The sequence below is a fragment of the Staurois parvus genome, unplaced genomic scaffold, assembly GCF_062004578.1.
Source record: "Staurois parvus isolate SC_StPar_1 unplaced genomic scaffold, SC_StPar_1.0 ptg000165l, whole genome shotgun sequence".
In the NCBI taxonomy this organism is placed as follows: Eukaryota; Metazoa; Chordata; class Amphibia; order Anura; family Ranidae; genus Staurois; species Staurois parvus.
In genome coordinates, this window is record NW_028317961.1 from 9,292,528 (window position 1) to 9,310,325 (window position 17,798).

Consider the following 17,798-nt stretch of genomic DNA (forward strand, 5'->3'; position numbering starts at 1 on the left):
ATTTATTTATTTTGCTTTGAATAGAATTTGGAGAGTTTGAGCCTCTGTTCAGTTTTTATTGCTGTCTCTGTTCATGCATAGCCACCATCTATGTATTTATTTATTTTGCTTCGGATAGAATTTGGAGAGTTTGAGCCTCTTCAGTTTTTATTGCTGTATCTGTTCATGCATAGCCACCATCTATGTATTTATTTATTTTGCTTTGGATAGAATTTGGAGAGTTTGAGCCTCTGTTCAGTTTTTTATTGCTGTCTCTGTTCATGCATAGCCGCCATCTATGTATTTATTTATTTTGCTTTGGATAGAATTTGGAGAGTTTGAGCCTCTTCAGTTTTTATTGCTGTCTCTGTTCATGCATAGCCACCATCTATGTATTTATTTATTTTGCTTTGAATAGAATTTGGAGAGTTTGAGCCTCTGTTCAGTTTTTATTGCTGTCTCTGTTCATGCATAGCCACCATCTATGTATTTATTTATTTTGCTTTGAATAGAATTTGGAGAGTTTGAGCCTCTGATCAGTTTTTATTGCTGTATCTGTTCATGCATAACCACCATCTATGTATTTATTTATTTTGCTTTAGATAGAATTTGGAGAGTTTGAGCCTCTGGTCAGTTTTTATTGCTGTCTCTGTTCATGCATAGCCACCATCTATGTATTTATTTATTTTGCTTTGGATAGAATTTGTAGAGTTTGAGCTTCTGTTCAGTTTTTATTGCTGTCTCTGTTCATGCATAGCCACCATCTATGTATTTATTTATTTTGCTTTGGATAGAATTTGGAGAGTTTGAGCCTCTGTTCAGTTTTTTATTGCTGTCTCTGTTCATGCATAGCCACTATCTATGTATTTATTTATTTTGCTTTGGATAGAATTTGGAGAGTTTGAGCCTCTTCAGTTTTTATTGCTGTATCTGTTCATGCATAGCCACCATCTATGTATTTATTTATTTATTTATTATGCTTTAGATAGAATTTGGAGAGTTTGAGCCTCTGGTCAGTTTTTATTGCTGTCTCTGTTCATGCATAGCCACCATCTATGTATTTATTTATTTTGCTTCGGATAGAATTTGGAGAGTTTGAGCCTCTTCAGTTTTTATTGCTGTATCTGTTCATGCATAGCCACCATCTATGTATTTATTTATTTTGCTTTAGATATAATTTGGAGAGTTTGAGCCTCTGTTCAGTTTTTATTGCTGTCTCTGTTCATGCATAGCCATCATCTATGTATTTATTTATTTTGCTTTAGATAGAATTTGGAGAGTTTGAGCCTCTGTTCAGTTTTTATTGCTGTCTCTGTTCATGCATAGCCACCATCTATGTATTTATTTATTTTGCTTTGGATAGAATTTGTAGAGTTTGAGCTTCTGTTCAGTTTTTATTGCTGTCTCTGTTCATGCATAGCCACCATCTATGTATTTATATATTTTGCTTTGGATAGAATTTGGAGAGTTTGAGCCCCTGTTCGGTTTTTATTGCTGTCCCTGTTCATGCATAGCCACCATCTATGTATTTATTTATTTTGCTTTGGATAGAATTTGGAGAGTTTGAGCCTCTGTTCGGTTTTTATTGCTGTCTCTGTTCATGATTTGAAAATTTCTGCAGCTAGACATGAAATGAAGACACCGCTCCTCCAATCGGAAACCATTATCAGTAAAAAAAAGAAGCTCATAGCATTTGTAACTCTAACCTGCTCAATTCCAGCTTGAATGGCCCCCAGCATCATTCAACCGTTTCTGTAATCCCAGGGATCTAGGGCTTGCCCTGGACTCATAGGAGAACAAGGAGGAAGAAGGAGAAAAGGACCTGTGATGTCAATGGACCAGACACTGGAAAAAAGGTGTATTATTTTTTGGGGGGGGGTCAGTAGTGCCCAAATGGGAGGGAAACTCAATCAAGTAGAGAGATCCTGAACCAGGAGTTGTAAGCACTGTGGAACAATTACGTTTTAAAGCCCTATTCATACTTGAGTAGTTTCAAGCTCAAATCTCCAAAACTCTCAATAAACAAAGTCCCATGTAATTAAAGTGGTAGTAAAGTCTGATTTTTGTACTTGTACCTACAGGTAAGCCTATAACAAGGCTTACCTATAGGTACTGTAAATATCTTCTAAATGTGCACAGTTTAGGAAGATTTACCTGTGTAGAACACTGGCCCATGTGCTCTGAAGGAGCGGCATGCCTGTACCATTCCTTCAGAGCTGTGTGCCGTACAAAATGACTCCCGTACGCATGCGTGAGAGTGACGTCATCATGGCTCAGCCATTCAAGCCCCTGGAGCCTGCGAACCTGGAAGAAGGACCAAGTGAAGATGGAAGCCTGTCAGTGGTGACAGCGGACGGCTTCGTTTTAAGGTACGTTTTGCATACTAGCATTATTTGCAGGGTGAAACCTTTTTTTTTTTTATACTTCCCCTAGGGTTTACTACCCCTTTAAATAGTAGCTTTTCACATATGCATCCACAGACTGTAGCTCCTGTGACTCAATGCCTGATGCTCCAAAAGCTACATGAGGCCAATTCAGGCACTTTTGGTCCTATAGACTTTAATGCTTAAATCGAGTGATTTCGAGTGCTTTTTTCCAGGCTTTTTTTTTGTAGTAAGAACTGGTTTCCTCACCTAGGACATATGTAAAATGCTTGAAATGCGCAGGTATGAATGCCATGGGAAGTTCACAGTAGAAGGACTGAAATGCTCTACTTATCCTGCCCCCTCCTATGCGCTTACATTAAGGACTACAAGGGTGGAAAACTGCTGAATCACTGAATCACTGCTCTTTTTACCTCCTATGATGCATGGCTTTATCAGCTAACAGGAATATAAATATGTCAGCTAAGTAATGGTATAGCTAAGATATATGATATTCATTTCTGTGATGACTTCAACTGCCTGTTATGTTGATGCTATAACCGAGCACAGTATGTCATGCAGCTACAAATTTCTGTAAACAATGTTAATGGATTGCTTTAATTATGTCTGGCCAGCATAAATACCTAAGCAGGGGCAGATTGTGCCTGCATATCTCTCTAATGTCTATTGCTGACTTCAAGTTGAACTCCAGGCACATCTAAAAAATACTGTACATAAATAAATGCAGGTCTGTATTTATTACTACATCCCTAAATGTATTTTTGAAATGCAAGCAGTGTAAGTACCCACATTTATCATGGAATCAGCATTTTGCAATTCTTGTACAACAAAGCTCAGACTGGGTGAGGGGCAGTGTAAGAAGCCAGTTAGCTGTGTTGCAGTGCAAGGAGCATGCTGATTGAAGGAGAGAACAGAGTGACAGAGATATGAACTTTTGCTGTTGCTTCTTTTTTGAGCTCTGAGGAAGAAGGGATCACCCTTCGAAACACGTCAGTTCATCCTGAGAGTCTCCCCTCTAGATAGGACCCACACATGTCTGCTATCTCAGTGCGATGATGTTGGATTTTAAATGCTTTTAATATTGCTACTTTTGTGAGTTTATATCTCAATTTATTAAATTTACCCTTTATATACTGAGGTAATGCGCATGGTTGGTGCCCTTTTGTTTTTGTTCTGTGCTACAGCTGTTTTTGGGCTTCCCCAGCCTTGTGTTAGAGCTCCACAACCCATGATCTGCCGCCAGATGAACTTTCATATATGGTTCAACCTTCTAAATTCTAATCTGGGTCTCTGAGCGCAGGAGGTTTTGTTTATGTTTCCATACTACAGATATCACAGATCGTTTCCTAGACACTTCCTCCATTCAGAAAAAGCTTAACATTCTTTTCACAGAATTCAATGCGTTTTGCGAACAAACGAAACATGGATGATAGCCATGATCTCCCCTCCCCCAATCACAGAATGGCTTGCATTATGTGAAAAGAATGCAAGGCTTCTTCTGAATGGAGGAGATGCTGAGACCCTCTGTGATATCTGTATTACAGCTAGAACAACAAGTCTCACAGCTGACATTCTTTTCCATCGAGATACTGCAAAATGAAAAAGTAAAAGATTGAACAAACACAGAAGCAGCCAGAGATAGAGCACACTTCATTGGATGTAACTTTATTGCACGGTGCAAATGTACAGGAATAGGTGTTGGCCATACTTCAGCTTTAAAGTGGTTGTAAAGGCTGAAGATTTTTTTATTTCTATGCATAAGGGTAAAATCCCTCTGTGTGCGGCATCTCCCCCAGCCTTCTTAATACTTACCTGAGCCTCATCGCGATCCAGCGATGTGAATGACAGCCTCGGCTGTCCCAGGTCTCTGCCTCCTCATTGGCTGAGACAGCAAGCGGGAGCCAATCACAGCCCATCAACCAATGAGAAGAGAGAGGGGGCAGGGTCAAGCCATGGCTCTGTGTGTGAATGGATACATGGAACAGCAGGTGCCCCCATAGCAATCTGCTTGCTGTGGGGGCACCTGACAGAAAGGAGGAATCAGGAGAGTCTGTGGGGGGCCCGAGAAGAGGAGGATCCTGGCTGCTCTGTGCAAGACCACTGCACACAGTAGGTAAGTATCCACCTCCGAAGAAGTGCGTGTACACGAAACATGTTAGGAGCCAAGAACGCCGTGACGTCACGCTGCCAGAGCCACGTGGAGGCTCGACGGCCATCTTACTTTCTGGGCGGTTAGTCCATGCTATATACCTGACGCTGCTTGATTTTAATACTGGTTTTCATACTGAGGAATTTGCAAATCCAATAATATAATAAATTATACTTTAAACTACTACACTATGGGCACTCTTTACGGTCTCCCTTGAGGAGCTATTTATTAACAGAGCCCGCGTGATCCAGCCATCCAAGAATCCAGAGAGGTGAGTTCCTGTAAGTAGGCATCTGCACCCATCCATCCCTTAAAGGGACCTCTGGCCAGCTGGATCCTTTTACTTTCCTGTGTGCTCCAGACAATACCACCCACCTAGAGGGAGGATTATCCTTATCCTAGACCAGATCCATATCCATAAAGGAGACCTCTACTGATTCATATAATGCGTATTTATATTACGCATCTGGTGAGTGCGTAATTTTACCACACTATTTGGAGCACCACTACTGGATTTTATTGTGATTCCGCACCCTTTATCTGCACAGACTGTCACCTTCATTTTAACATATCCTGGGCATTTAATTTAATTTTTATTGAAACTATTTATTGTTGGACAGACAATCCTAATACTTTTTATTATTTTAGCGCTGCACTTATTTATTTTAAGTAAAGACTTGTTTGTTATTTTACAACAAAAAATGAACTTTTAGAATCACTTTAACTGCAGCATAGAAGAATAAGGTCTATTTTCCAGAAAGATGGCAGAACTGAGTAAATCTCTGGATTGGATGGACAGAAATACCAATTAATTGGCAGATAAAACAGCTGCCATATTTTTACTTCATCGTTGACTGTTTGCCTGGAGTTCCATTTTAGGAGCGAAGAGAGAAGTTTTAAAACACTGCCAGGCATGAATCCTCTGTGGCCATAACCAGCAATCAAATTGCTGAAATCTCTATAAAAATTTATAACTAGACGGAGGAAGTAAGGCAGCAGTGGGATCACTTCATTAAGAGACTAAAAAGCAAACTATATAGAGAAATTGATATTTTATTCATACAGCATTTATTCCTGACGGTTTTAGAAGCAGAATTAGGCCAAGCATGCACTGGCTGACAGGTACAAGTAAAAAAAAAAATAAAAAATCTGATTTGCTGGGGATCTGTCTGATCCAATCAGCAGATATTTTAACCACTGAGCTGCAGTTTTTTTTTATTACAATAAATGGAACGCAATTAAATGGATATTCTTGTGTACAATAAGTCCTCATGCACACTGGACATTTTGCAGCTGCTCCTAGGGGTATCATGCATTTTTTTTCCTTCCTCTAAACACCCCTGTATGTTAGCCTATGTGTCCATGCACACACAGATTTTTGGCAGTGTTTAGTAGCAGGGGCTTTTAGAAAAACGACTAAGGGCCAGTTCACACCTCAAAAACACGCTCTGGATGCATTCCGGATACGTTTTTGCTTACAGTCCATACCATACACCGTTTTGGTGCAGTTTTGATGCAGTTTGCTATGTTCCAGTATGGTTCTGTGCAGATAAAATGCAGCATGTTCTACTTTTTTCTGTACTGGAAACTGATTGAAACTGACTGAACTGTTGTAAACTAGAACCATTGGAATGCATGGAAAACACTTTGCATGCATTTTTGATTCAGAAAAAAAAGCACTGGACTGCATCTGATGTGAACTAGCCCTTACACTTGTAAACGCATGCATACGCACCTAAACACATCTAAACGCGTGTTAAGCACTTATCCTCCAGAGAATTTACCTCCCTTCCTGACCAGGCCATTATTTGCACTATAAAAAAAGCAACAATTTTGAGAAAAAAACTATATTTTTGACTTATTGCTATTAAATATATCCAGTAAAAAAAATTGTAAAAATCAAATTTCATCATAAATTTAGGCCAAAATGTATTCTGCTACATGTCTTTGCTTAAAAAAAATCCAAATATGTGTAATATAATTGGTTTACGTGAAAGTTATAGCATTTACAAATGGCGATATATATACTTGGAATTTTTAAAAACATTTTTACTAGTAATGGCAGCTGTCATGTTTTACATGACTGTCACATTGACTGTCATATACCTTTAAATGTTTTCTATGTTTTTTCTCTGCTCCTCCCTTTCCTTTGGTTTAGCTACTGCTGTATAGATAGCCCTCCCCCTCTCCCAGAGATGCATTGCAGTAAGCCTCATGGCATGGAGCAAGAAACAGTATGTTCTTTTGACCTATGGAATTTCATTGTTGTAAGATTTTCTCAGTTTATGGCATAAACTTCACAAGATCTACAAGATGTCATTCTCATTGAGTCACTGACTGTGGTATCCAACTGAGGTTGAAGTTATCGCTATCTCATCACAACTGTAAGTTACAGAGATCACACTATCAATGCTTAGATTAGAGAGACAGAACAGCGGCGATCATTGACTTATAACGGGACTGCGGGACTGACACTGGGGGGAACTGACTTGGTGTCACTGACGTCCCCAGTGACACCAATACAGTGATCAGTGCTAATAAAAAGCACTGACACTGTATTAATGGCACGGGACAGGAAGGGGTTAACATGTGGGGTGATCAAAGGGTTTACAGTGTGCTGTTTTACTAGGGGCTGTGTCACTGTAAGCACACTGATTTGCGTGGCTGTGCCATGGAAAGCAGTGTGCAGGAGCTGACAGGGTAGAGAACTATTTTATTTACAAAAAGTTCTCCCCCCCTTGGAGATGCACAGCAATCACCGGCCAGGACCTGGTGATTGACAGCCACGGCCGTGAATGGTGGCGTAGGTAAGGCGTGCGAGCGCCTTGTGCGTGCCCCCAACCCGCAAATGCAAAATCACGTATATATACGTGATTTTGCGCACCTGTGCTGCCTTGTAGCAGTACTTCTGCTATAGGACGGACGGGACGTGGTTAATGCTATGCGCTTTTAGCGCTTGAGCGTTATTTCAGCTCAATGGCCAAAATAAATTATTATTCTGGCCAATTAAATCAATCAACACCCAAGTGCTTTGCACCTGTAAGTGCGCCTAAACTCGCCTAAAAGCGTTACACACTTTTACCACCATCAGGCATTTTTTTCTGCCAAAACGCTGCTGCTTGGAAGAAAGGCTTCTATGAAAGTTTGCAATACGGCCCGTGTGCATGAGGCCTAACAGTTCAGCACACAAATACTAGAGCTGGTCTACCCATGGCTGTGTATCTTTTGTCATACAGACACCAGCCCTTTATCATCCTTCGTTTCTAATTTAGCAAATCGTCTTTCATCACTTGTGTGACTACTAACAGTTTTGTAGTGTGTTTGATAAGGTTTCTATGGTGAATATATAATTTATACAAGTGCATGCTTAGCCTTCTGTTTCCTTGATGATTCATAGGAGCCCTCAGAATGGTATCCCGTTTCCTCACAGGGCTTAAGTGAGACAGGAAGGAAGGGGGCCTCGAATAAAACACCAGGATCACATGAAGGGACAGGCACATGCAAGGAAATGTGTCAGACAAACAGCTCGATCTGTTCAAAGTTGAACTTGCTGGGCTCGCAGCCATGGCTGCACAGCAGGTGGAGATAAATAAAACCTGGTCTATTCTGAACCTTTAATCAAGAGCATGTGATAACAAGCTTTCTAACAAAAGGAAACTGGTGAAAATAGTAAACAGTGGAGTGTATTCATCTTATACATAGCATATACCCATTTTAGATTATTCCACTATATATCACTACTGCAATAAAAAAATCATAAACATTAGAAGGTATTTTTAGAAGTAACTAACCACTGAAATCATTTCTTTCAGGCTGTCACAGACTGTATGAATGTTCAGATTATCCAAGTGCATATTATTATCCAGAGGCTGATATCAAGAGAAGTGTGGTCTGCCATCTTCAGAGCTTAACCCGAGAATAAATAGTAGTATCTAGCATAATTAATCTAGAGGATAGATAATAGTGATCCACAGAAAGTATCTAAGATGACTCATCTAGAGGAAAAGTAATAGGGATCCACTGAAAGTGTCTCCGATGACTCATCTGGAGGAAACGTAATAGTGATCCACTGAAACTGTCTAAGATTACTTATCTAAGGGAAAAATAATAGTGATTCACTGAAAGTGTCTACGATGACTTATCTAGGGGAAAAATAGTAGTGATCCACTGAAAGTGTCTACGATGACTTATCTAGGGGAAAAATAATAGTGATCCACTGAAAGTGTCTACGATGACTTATCTAGGGGAAAAATAAAAGTGGTCAACTGGAAGTATCTAAGATAATTCATCTAGGGGTTAAATAATAGTGATCCACTGAAAGTATCTAAGATAACTCATCTAGAAGACAAATATTAGTGCTCCACTGAAAGTATCTAAGATGACTCATCTATAGAAAAAATAATAGTGATCCACTAAAATGTCTAAGATGACTCATCTAGAGGAAAAGTAAGAGGAATCCACTGAAACTGTCTAAGATGACTCATCTGAGGGAAAAATAACAGTGATCCACTGAAAGTGTCTACGATGACTTATCTAGGGGACAAATAATAGTGATCCACTGAAAATGTCTACGATGACTTATCTAGGGGAAAAATAATAGTGATCCACTGAAAGTGTCTACGATGACGTATCTAGGGGAAAAATAATAGTGATCCACTGAAAGTGTCTACGATGACTTATCTAGGGGAAAAATAATAGTGATCCACTGAAAATATGTAAGATGACTCATCTAGAGAAAAAATAAAAGTGGTCAACTGGAAATATCTAAGATAATTAATCTAGGGGTTAAATAATAGTGATCCACTGAAAGTGTCTAAGATAACTCATCTAGAATATAAATATTAGTGTTCCACTGTAAGTATGTAAGATGACTGATCTAGATTAAAAATGAAAGTGATCCACTGAAATTATCTAAGATGACTCATATATAGAAAAAATAATAGTGATCCACTGAAAGTGTCTAAGATGACTAATCTAGAGGAAAAGTAATAGTGATCCACTAAAAATGTCTAAGATGACTTATCTAGTGGAAAAAAAAAGTGGTCAACTGAAAGTACACTATATTGCCAAAAGTATTGGGACACCCCTCCAAATCATTGGATTCAGCTGTTCCAATCACCTCAATGGCTACAGGTGTATACAAGAAAGCACCTAGACCTGCAGACAGCTTCTACAAACATTTGTGAAAGAATGGGTCGCTCTCAGGAGCTCAGTGAATTCAAGCGTGGTACCATGATAGGTTGCCACCTGTGCAATAAGTCCATCCGTGACATTTCCTTGCTACTAAATATTCCACGGTCAACTGTTAGTGGTATTATCACAAAGTGGAAGCAACTGGGAACAACAGCAACTCAGCCAGAAAGTGGTAGGCCTCATAAAATGACAGAGTGTGGTCAGCGCATGCTGAAGAGCACAGTGTGCAGAAGTTGTCAACTGTCTGCAGAGTTAATAGCTAAAGACCTCCAAACTTCATGTGGCCTTCAGTTTAGCACAATAACAGTGTGTAGAGAGCTTCATAGAATGGGTTTCCATTGCCGAGCAGCTGCATCCAAGTCTTACGTCACCAAGTGCAATGCAAAGTGTTGGATGCAGTGATGTAAAGCCAGGCAATCATTATTTCATGTCTAAGACAAAGTCAGGCAATAATTATTATTATTATTATTATTATACAGTATTTATAAAGCGCCAATAGTTCACTCAGCGCTGTAGATTACAAAGGGGGACAGAACATGTGACAGAACAATACCAATACAATGCAAAACATGAGGGGATCGAGGGCCCTGCTCTTTCGAGCTTACAATCTAGGAGGGAGGGGATGGTGGTACAGGAGGAGATAGCTGTGGGGGATGGAGTGGTAGGAAGAGTGGAGGAGGTCAGCAAGTTAGCAGGGGGTGAGGTAGGCTTCCCTGAAGAGATGGGTTTTCAGGGTGCGCCTAAAGGAGAGGAGAGTAGGTGATAATCTGATGGGTTGGGGCAGGGAGTTCCAGAGGATGGGTGACACCCTGGAGAAGTCCTAGAGGCGGGCATGGGAGGAGGAGACCAGGGAACTAGAGAGAAGGAGGTCTTGTGAGGAGCGGAGTGTGCGTGCTGGGCGGTACTTGGATATTAGGTCAGTGATGTAGTTTGGGGCAGTATGGTGGACAGCTTTGTACGTCAGTGTTAGGATTTTAAATTTGATCCGTTGTGCAATCGGAAGCCAGTGGAGGGATTGGCAGAGGGGGGTGGCGGAAACGGAGCGGTTGGAAAGGTGAATGAGTCTGGCAGCCGTATTCAGGATCGACTGAAGCGGGGATAGCCAGTGGCGAGGCAGGCCAGTGAGGAGGGAGTTGCAGTAGTCGAGCAATAATCATTTCACATCAATGACAAAGTCAAACAATAATCATTTCAAGGCTGATTTTCTGACCAAAAGGATCCAAGGACCCCACAGAGTGTTATACTGATCCTGGGTTTCATGGAGATAGGCCATCAAGTTCTCCATTCTTACAAGAAGACAGTTGACCCTTGGACCCAATTCTTAATGTACAGTATAAGTAGGTTATAAATGCTGATTCTCCTTGTGCTAGCTGTGTGAATACCATGCTGGTTTTCTGGCTTTAAAACTTTCTGAATCTCTGGTCTACAGCAAGTAAGCAGATAAGGTGACCTGACTTCATTTGGACCTCACTGGAATTTATTCCAGGTCAGTGAAAATGTTAGCTCTGTACTGGTTTGAGGTTTAACACACTATTCACATTAGGTTGATCATATATACATGTTTAACCAGGTGTGAGATGGTAATTACTTTGTTCTGAGCATGAGATGTAATCCTTTGTTGATATTATCTTACTTGAAATTAATGTATTGTAAAGGAAGCAATCATCATCAATGGTTTAAACATCACTCTCCAAAGTGATTCAGAACTCAAATGCAGCTGAGCCCTACATATATTTTGTATTTGGCTGAACTGCTGGACTAACATTTGCAAGTGACGAAAAAAAAGATATGCCATTAGCATTTACTCTTGTGATGCCCAAGTGACCATGTGCATTATAAACAAAAGCAATGTGACTGAGACATCTATAGTCTTTATTCTGGGAGGTCTATAAAAATATAGTGGCTTACTGGTTAGCATTTCTGCCTTGCAGCACTGGGGACCCTGGTTTGTTTCAGGATCAGGACACTCTCTGCAAGGAGCATTTATTTTCTCCCTGTGCTTGTGTGGGTTTCCTCCCATGCTCCAATAAAAGAAAAAAAGAAATACACAAATAAACTGTTAAGTAAACTTGTTATATTAACAATTGCCACTATTGTAGCTTGTAAATAGTTACTACTTAAATAGTCCTGCACAACTTTTTGGATACATGTGTTGTATTAGGTAACATGGTTACAGTACCACTAAGGTTGCTTATTATTTTTTTATATCTGAACAATATAGATGTGACAAGCAATGTACTTGCATCATCTGTTGCATTGGATGATAAACTTTAAATAATATGATGCTGAATATGGAAGGACTCTGTATAAAGGCTGCTTTAAAAATATTCCTGACTTTTGTAACTCATTTTTACAATTTTTGAAAATGTGTTTTTTCTTAATTCAGCATTACATTTTGTGTAGCACTACCCCTTTAGGAGTCGCTGGAGATTTGGGTCTCCCTATATTCCTGCACAGCCAGGCAACATGCAATCCCTCCACACTTGCACTCCAGAGACAGTAAACAGTCCTTGACCTTGTTTTTTTTGGAAATTTTGTTAGGAGATGATAACTTGGATGGGGATGAGGGTACATGGGATGCGCAAAGAACTGTAAAACTGAGGACAACCTCCTGGAACTATGTACAAGTAGTTAGAATGGATTTTCTCTTCTCTTCTTGGAGAGCTAGCCAGTTTCTCCTTGTGTAGCTCCACAGACCACAGATGAAATCTCCTCTTCACCTAGCTGCCCAAGGGAATCCCTGGCCAAGAGTTTCCAGAAGCTGCCACCTTAAATTAAAGCAGTCCCAGATGGGGGCTAGTCAGGATTCCCATCAGAATACCCTTTCCCCTTATATGGCCCAGGAGGTGTGGGGTTACTCACTCCGTCTCTACTGCAAGCTTGTAGGTTGGGGGCTGCCTTCAGGCCTTACACTAGGTTGGCTCCTTCCCTGCTTCCCAGGTTGTCCTCTCTCAGGGAACGGTGATGCTGAGAGATTCTCTATTTCAGCTGCTCTGCTTGTAGGTAGGCCCCTCTCTTGGACCCCCTCCCAGGCTCCACACACCACCCTGCTCAATTTATCTTCCACTCGAACTCTCCTGCTGCTGAGAAGACTTGACCACTCTTAAGGGATGTCTTGACCCTATTCCAAGCCTGCTGCTTAGGGATTGGTTAAGATCCCCTAAGAGTGCAGACCAGCCATTCCTAACCCCCGCCCACTGAATTCTAGAGACTTCTATAAAATCTCTAGATCAGGGGGAAGTTCCAGAGAGCTGGTCTGCAGAGCCTCCCCTGACTGAAATTCGATCCCCTCTGACTATTCCACCAGGCTGCTGTTCAGCCTCTAACTAAAAAAAAAATCCACTAGTTCCCCCTAGCGACCTAGGAGGGTGCTACAGTTATGTTGGAGGATGGTTTGTCAGTAATGCAGTAATATTGCACTACCACTCACTGTTACTTTAAAGCATAAACATTTTGTGATGTCAGACTATGATTGCACTCTGTAAAGGTTAACTAGACAGCAATAAGGACCTTTATTGACTCTTCAATAAATCACACTTCAGAGGCAAAGATTTTCCAAGATTTCATTAGAGATGTTGAACACTATCTATGCATCCAGATGGTAGTTATTGTCTTTTTTATTAGTAAAATAAGAAGTGCCTTTCACCTCTATTGCACCGCATGCACATGTCGGTTGTGTCAGGCCCCATCCATTCAAAGTAGCAAGTGAAGGTTAGATTAGGTGATCTATAACCAGCCTACACTAAAGACTATCAGATCTCTCTCTCTCTGGCTTCTGAGATTTAAGCCAATAGGCAAGATACTAAAAAAAATCAGTTAATAAGAAGAGAATTGTCCAGAACAAGCCGTAAAACATTGACTTTTGATTTATTTTTAAATTGCAAATATAAAACATTTAAATTACCAGTGCTCAACAAATATTTAGTTTGATGGAACTTCCTCTTGAAAGATGCTACATGATCATGTAGAAGAAAATCATGTTCATGTTGGAAAAAAAAAAGAGAAACACTTCACTGCACGATGTTGTAGAAGCCTTTTGTCATGGCTTTCTGTCTTTCATTATCAGATCAGATAATAGAGACTACATTAAAACAAAATAAATTTACACTCAAACATGACTTTAGAACAAAAGACAACAGGCCAATTTATGCAGAAGAAAAAAGACCTAAGAAATACCCACCACATAGCTGAAAAAACAATGGATGCTTTATTCACTAACTCCGCTAGATGGTCCTTTTATATTTCTTAGAAAAGAAGATTTAGGAAAGCGGTTTAAATTAATCTGAGTTGGATAAAACAGTGCAATTTACTTAATCCGTCTGGGAAACTCATGACCTTGTATGATGCTGCCTTATTGTTCAACGTTAATAGCAGTGTAAAAGCCAATAGGCATGATGCATCAAATGCCCTTAAACTGAATGTCATTCCCACGCGTAATATCACTCCGCATGCTAGTTTGCACTTCGTATTACAGTGCCTTGAAAAAGTATTCATACCCCTTTAAATTTTCTGCATTTTGTCATGTTACAACCAAAAACATAAATGTATTTTTTGGGGATTTTATCTGATAGACCAACACAAAGTGGCACATAATTGTGATGTGGAATGAAAAGGATAAATGGTTTTCAAATTTTTTTTACAAATAAATATGTGAAAAGTTTTGCATGCATTTGTATTCAGCCTCATTTACTCTGATACCCCTAACTAAAACCTAGTGGAACCAATTGCCTCCAGAGTTCACCTAATTAGTAAATAAAGTCCACTTGTGTGTAATTTAATCTCAGTATAAATACAGCTGTTCTGTGAAGCCCTCAGAGGTTTGTTAGAGAACATTAGTGAACAAACAGCATCATGAAGGCCAAGGAACACACTAGACAGGTCAGGGCTAAAGTTGTGGAGAAGTTTAAAGCTTTGAACATCTCACAGAGCACTGTTCAATCCATCATCAAAAATGCAAAGAGTATGGCACAACTGCAAACCTACCAAGACATGGCCGCCCACCTAAACTGACAGGCCGAGCAAGGAGAGCATTAATCAGAGAAGCAGCCAAGAGGCCCATGGTAACTCTGGAGGAGCTGCAGAGATCCACAGCTCAGGTAGGAGAATCTGCCCACAGGACAACTATTAGTCCTGCACTCCACAAATCTGGCCTTCGTGGAAGAGTGACAAGAAGAAAGCCATTGTTGAAAAAAAGCCATAAGAAGTTGCAGTTTGCGAGAAGCCATGTGGGGGACACAGCAAACATGTGGAAGAAGGTGCTCTGGTCAGATTAGACCAAAATTGAATTGAAATCGGCCTAAAAGCAAAATGCTATGTGTGGCGGAAAACTAACACTGCTCATCACCTTGAACACACCATCCCAGGGGTATGAATACTGTTTTCAAAGCACTGTAATTGGTACAGGAAGGGAATCATCCAAATTAATGCATTTATTTATACTCCTGTCTTACTGGCTGGATTACCAGGTTAGAATAAAAGGGAAAAAAGGCCTAAAAAACAAATGTAGCCACCATATCTGAGGGTTGGTAAGCTTCAATATTTCACAATTTTATATTTGTGCTTAGATAACCTTTAACTATAGGGAGCATCATTTGCCCTTGTCTATTCTCACTGGACCCAGACCGGAGAGTAACTGAAACAACAGTGGTTCAGACCTAATGAATAATGTGAAACATTATGGTGGAATCCTATTCTGTCATTGTAGATCTAAGGTAACTAGGGTTATAGTTTTATTGTACTCAAGACAAAACAAAGTCAGGCAACCCTGCTGTCCTCAAAACCAACCCAAAACAGGGTTTTTACAAAAGCAAATACAAGACAATTTTTACAATGGACATCTCCTTTTCTGATCTGCCTACTTTTCTCAGAAATCATTGAAAGCCAGTGGGTCAACATTACCATCAGCAATGGGCATTTTCAGGAGAGAAATGGAAACGCCCATATTTCTCTCGAGACAGGTTTTCTTTAACCTCCTCGGCGGTATGATTCTTTCCGGTTTTTTGTGCTGAAAGCGGTACCATTTTTTTGCATGGAAATATGTAGTTTTTTATTGTAGACTGTAATTTTTAGGAATAACTCACTGAAATCTGTCCGAACAAGAGTCTATTAAACATTTCGGGTATGATAAAATTTGAAACACGAAATCATAAATTATAATTCAATAAATAATCATAAAAAATAATAATATAATAATAATAATAAATTTAATTCAATAATATAATCAAACCAAAAACACTGAAATTTGAAATACAGAGGCAAATTTGCACATCGCTGAGCAAAGTCGCAAAATTGTTTTCAGTGTCTGATGACGAATTTCCCCACAAATCATTGTCACTCAATTCTGCAAGTGGTTCTGATTTACTATCGCTGTTCTAAAACCGCTTTTGACGTAAAGGGACGCTTTTTGGATGCCATGGACGTTTCTAAATTTCCAGGCAGAAAGAACATTCAAAATGCAGGCAGGGCGCAGGACAAAGCAGTAGGGACAAAATGTATGTGAAATGCATTGAAACAGCAATGACAGCAAAAATGACATTTTTCAAAAAATTCAAATTTCCCCCCGTACGTCCCGACTTCACAGGGACCGGAACACAGGAGCCGGATGCCAGTATCGGCCGGAGGAGATGGCCGGGGACGCTGCAGGGGACACATCGTGGGAGCGAAGGACAAGGTAAGTGCTGCAGGGACCCCCAGAGAACGCCGCATGGTAAGCCCGAGTGTAGCTCGGGGTTACTGCTCTTGGTATAGAAATTTTACCCCGAGCTACACTCGGGAACACCGCTAAGAAGGTTAAAATGAAACTAAGATTAAAACTTTTTTTTAGATTTGGATAGAATGATGAGGAGTTAGAACCACTGTCAATATTTATATTGTTGTCTGTGCCCCATTAAAGAGAGTCATTCTCTCTATGTGTCCTGGTTACCAATGCCAATAGGAAAGAAAGTGAGGGTAAAATCCAAAATTTTGAGTTGCCACTATAACAGGAATAAAGGGCAAATATTCCAATATTGATAATTGTTCATGTTACGACTGTGAAAGAGAGGATTTCCCTCATATTCAGAGGTTATCCTTTCGCTTCCTGATGAGTCTAAAGGACAGGAAGTGAAGTAAATCACCTTTTTTAGAGACAGATAGCAAAAAAAAAATTAATAATAGCAGTTGTATTGCTCCTCTTCTCTATCCAAGATAAAAATAAAACATTTTTCCTTTAGATATACTTTATGGGCCTATGAATTGGTACCAGAATAACGATGGGGTCATATACTCAGGGGCCTCTAGCCACTAAGATACCAACACATATGCTTGGCATGCTGTGCTAGTATAGAAGCAAACAGATAATTTGCTTTTCTAATGGTCACAAATATATTATTATAAATTACATACCATGTAAAACAGCCAGTTGGAAATATTGCCATTAAAGAGAACTAAGCCTCAGGACTTAAGCACTACCTTACAAAATGTCAGTATACAAAAGAGGCAACATCAAGGAATATCCATTGGCTTATTATCTGATGCCCCTGTACATGCATTTGTCCTGACATGTGGTTCTGCATGTAGAGTCATTACATCACTTCTGTGTGTGTGTGCTTCATGATTACTGACTCTGGCCTGCTCTGCAACTCTGCCTCTGCTTTGGTACTTTATCCACTGAAAGATTTCCATGGCCCATGCTGTGACCTGCCTGCTGTTCCCTTTGTGGGAAACCGCCAATTGCTTTCTAGTGTTTCTGGTTCCCTCTGCAATTCCAAACCTGCTTCAGTGCTGGAGTTCTTCCTTAACTCTTGCCGGTGGTCCCTGCATATTGTCTGCTGATTTCACGATCCATGATCTCACGTAGTGCTCATCACCTGTAACTTCTGTCTGAGCATCCTGTTGGTCCTTTCCAGCTGTTTTTACCAAGCCAATGTTCGACAAGCAACTTCTTCTGGCACTCATGTCCCTCCTACACCTCAGCACTGTTTGTCTCACCTCCGAGTATAGTTGGGATTAAAATACAACAAAGACCACCTTTATCATTTTGGTCTCCTTTTATGTACGGGACAGGTGAGGAACATATTGTCTGGCTAGAATGGACGCTTTCTAATACGTTTCCT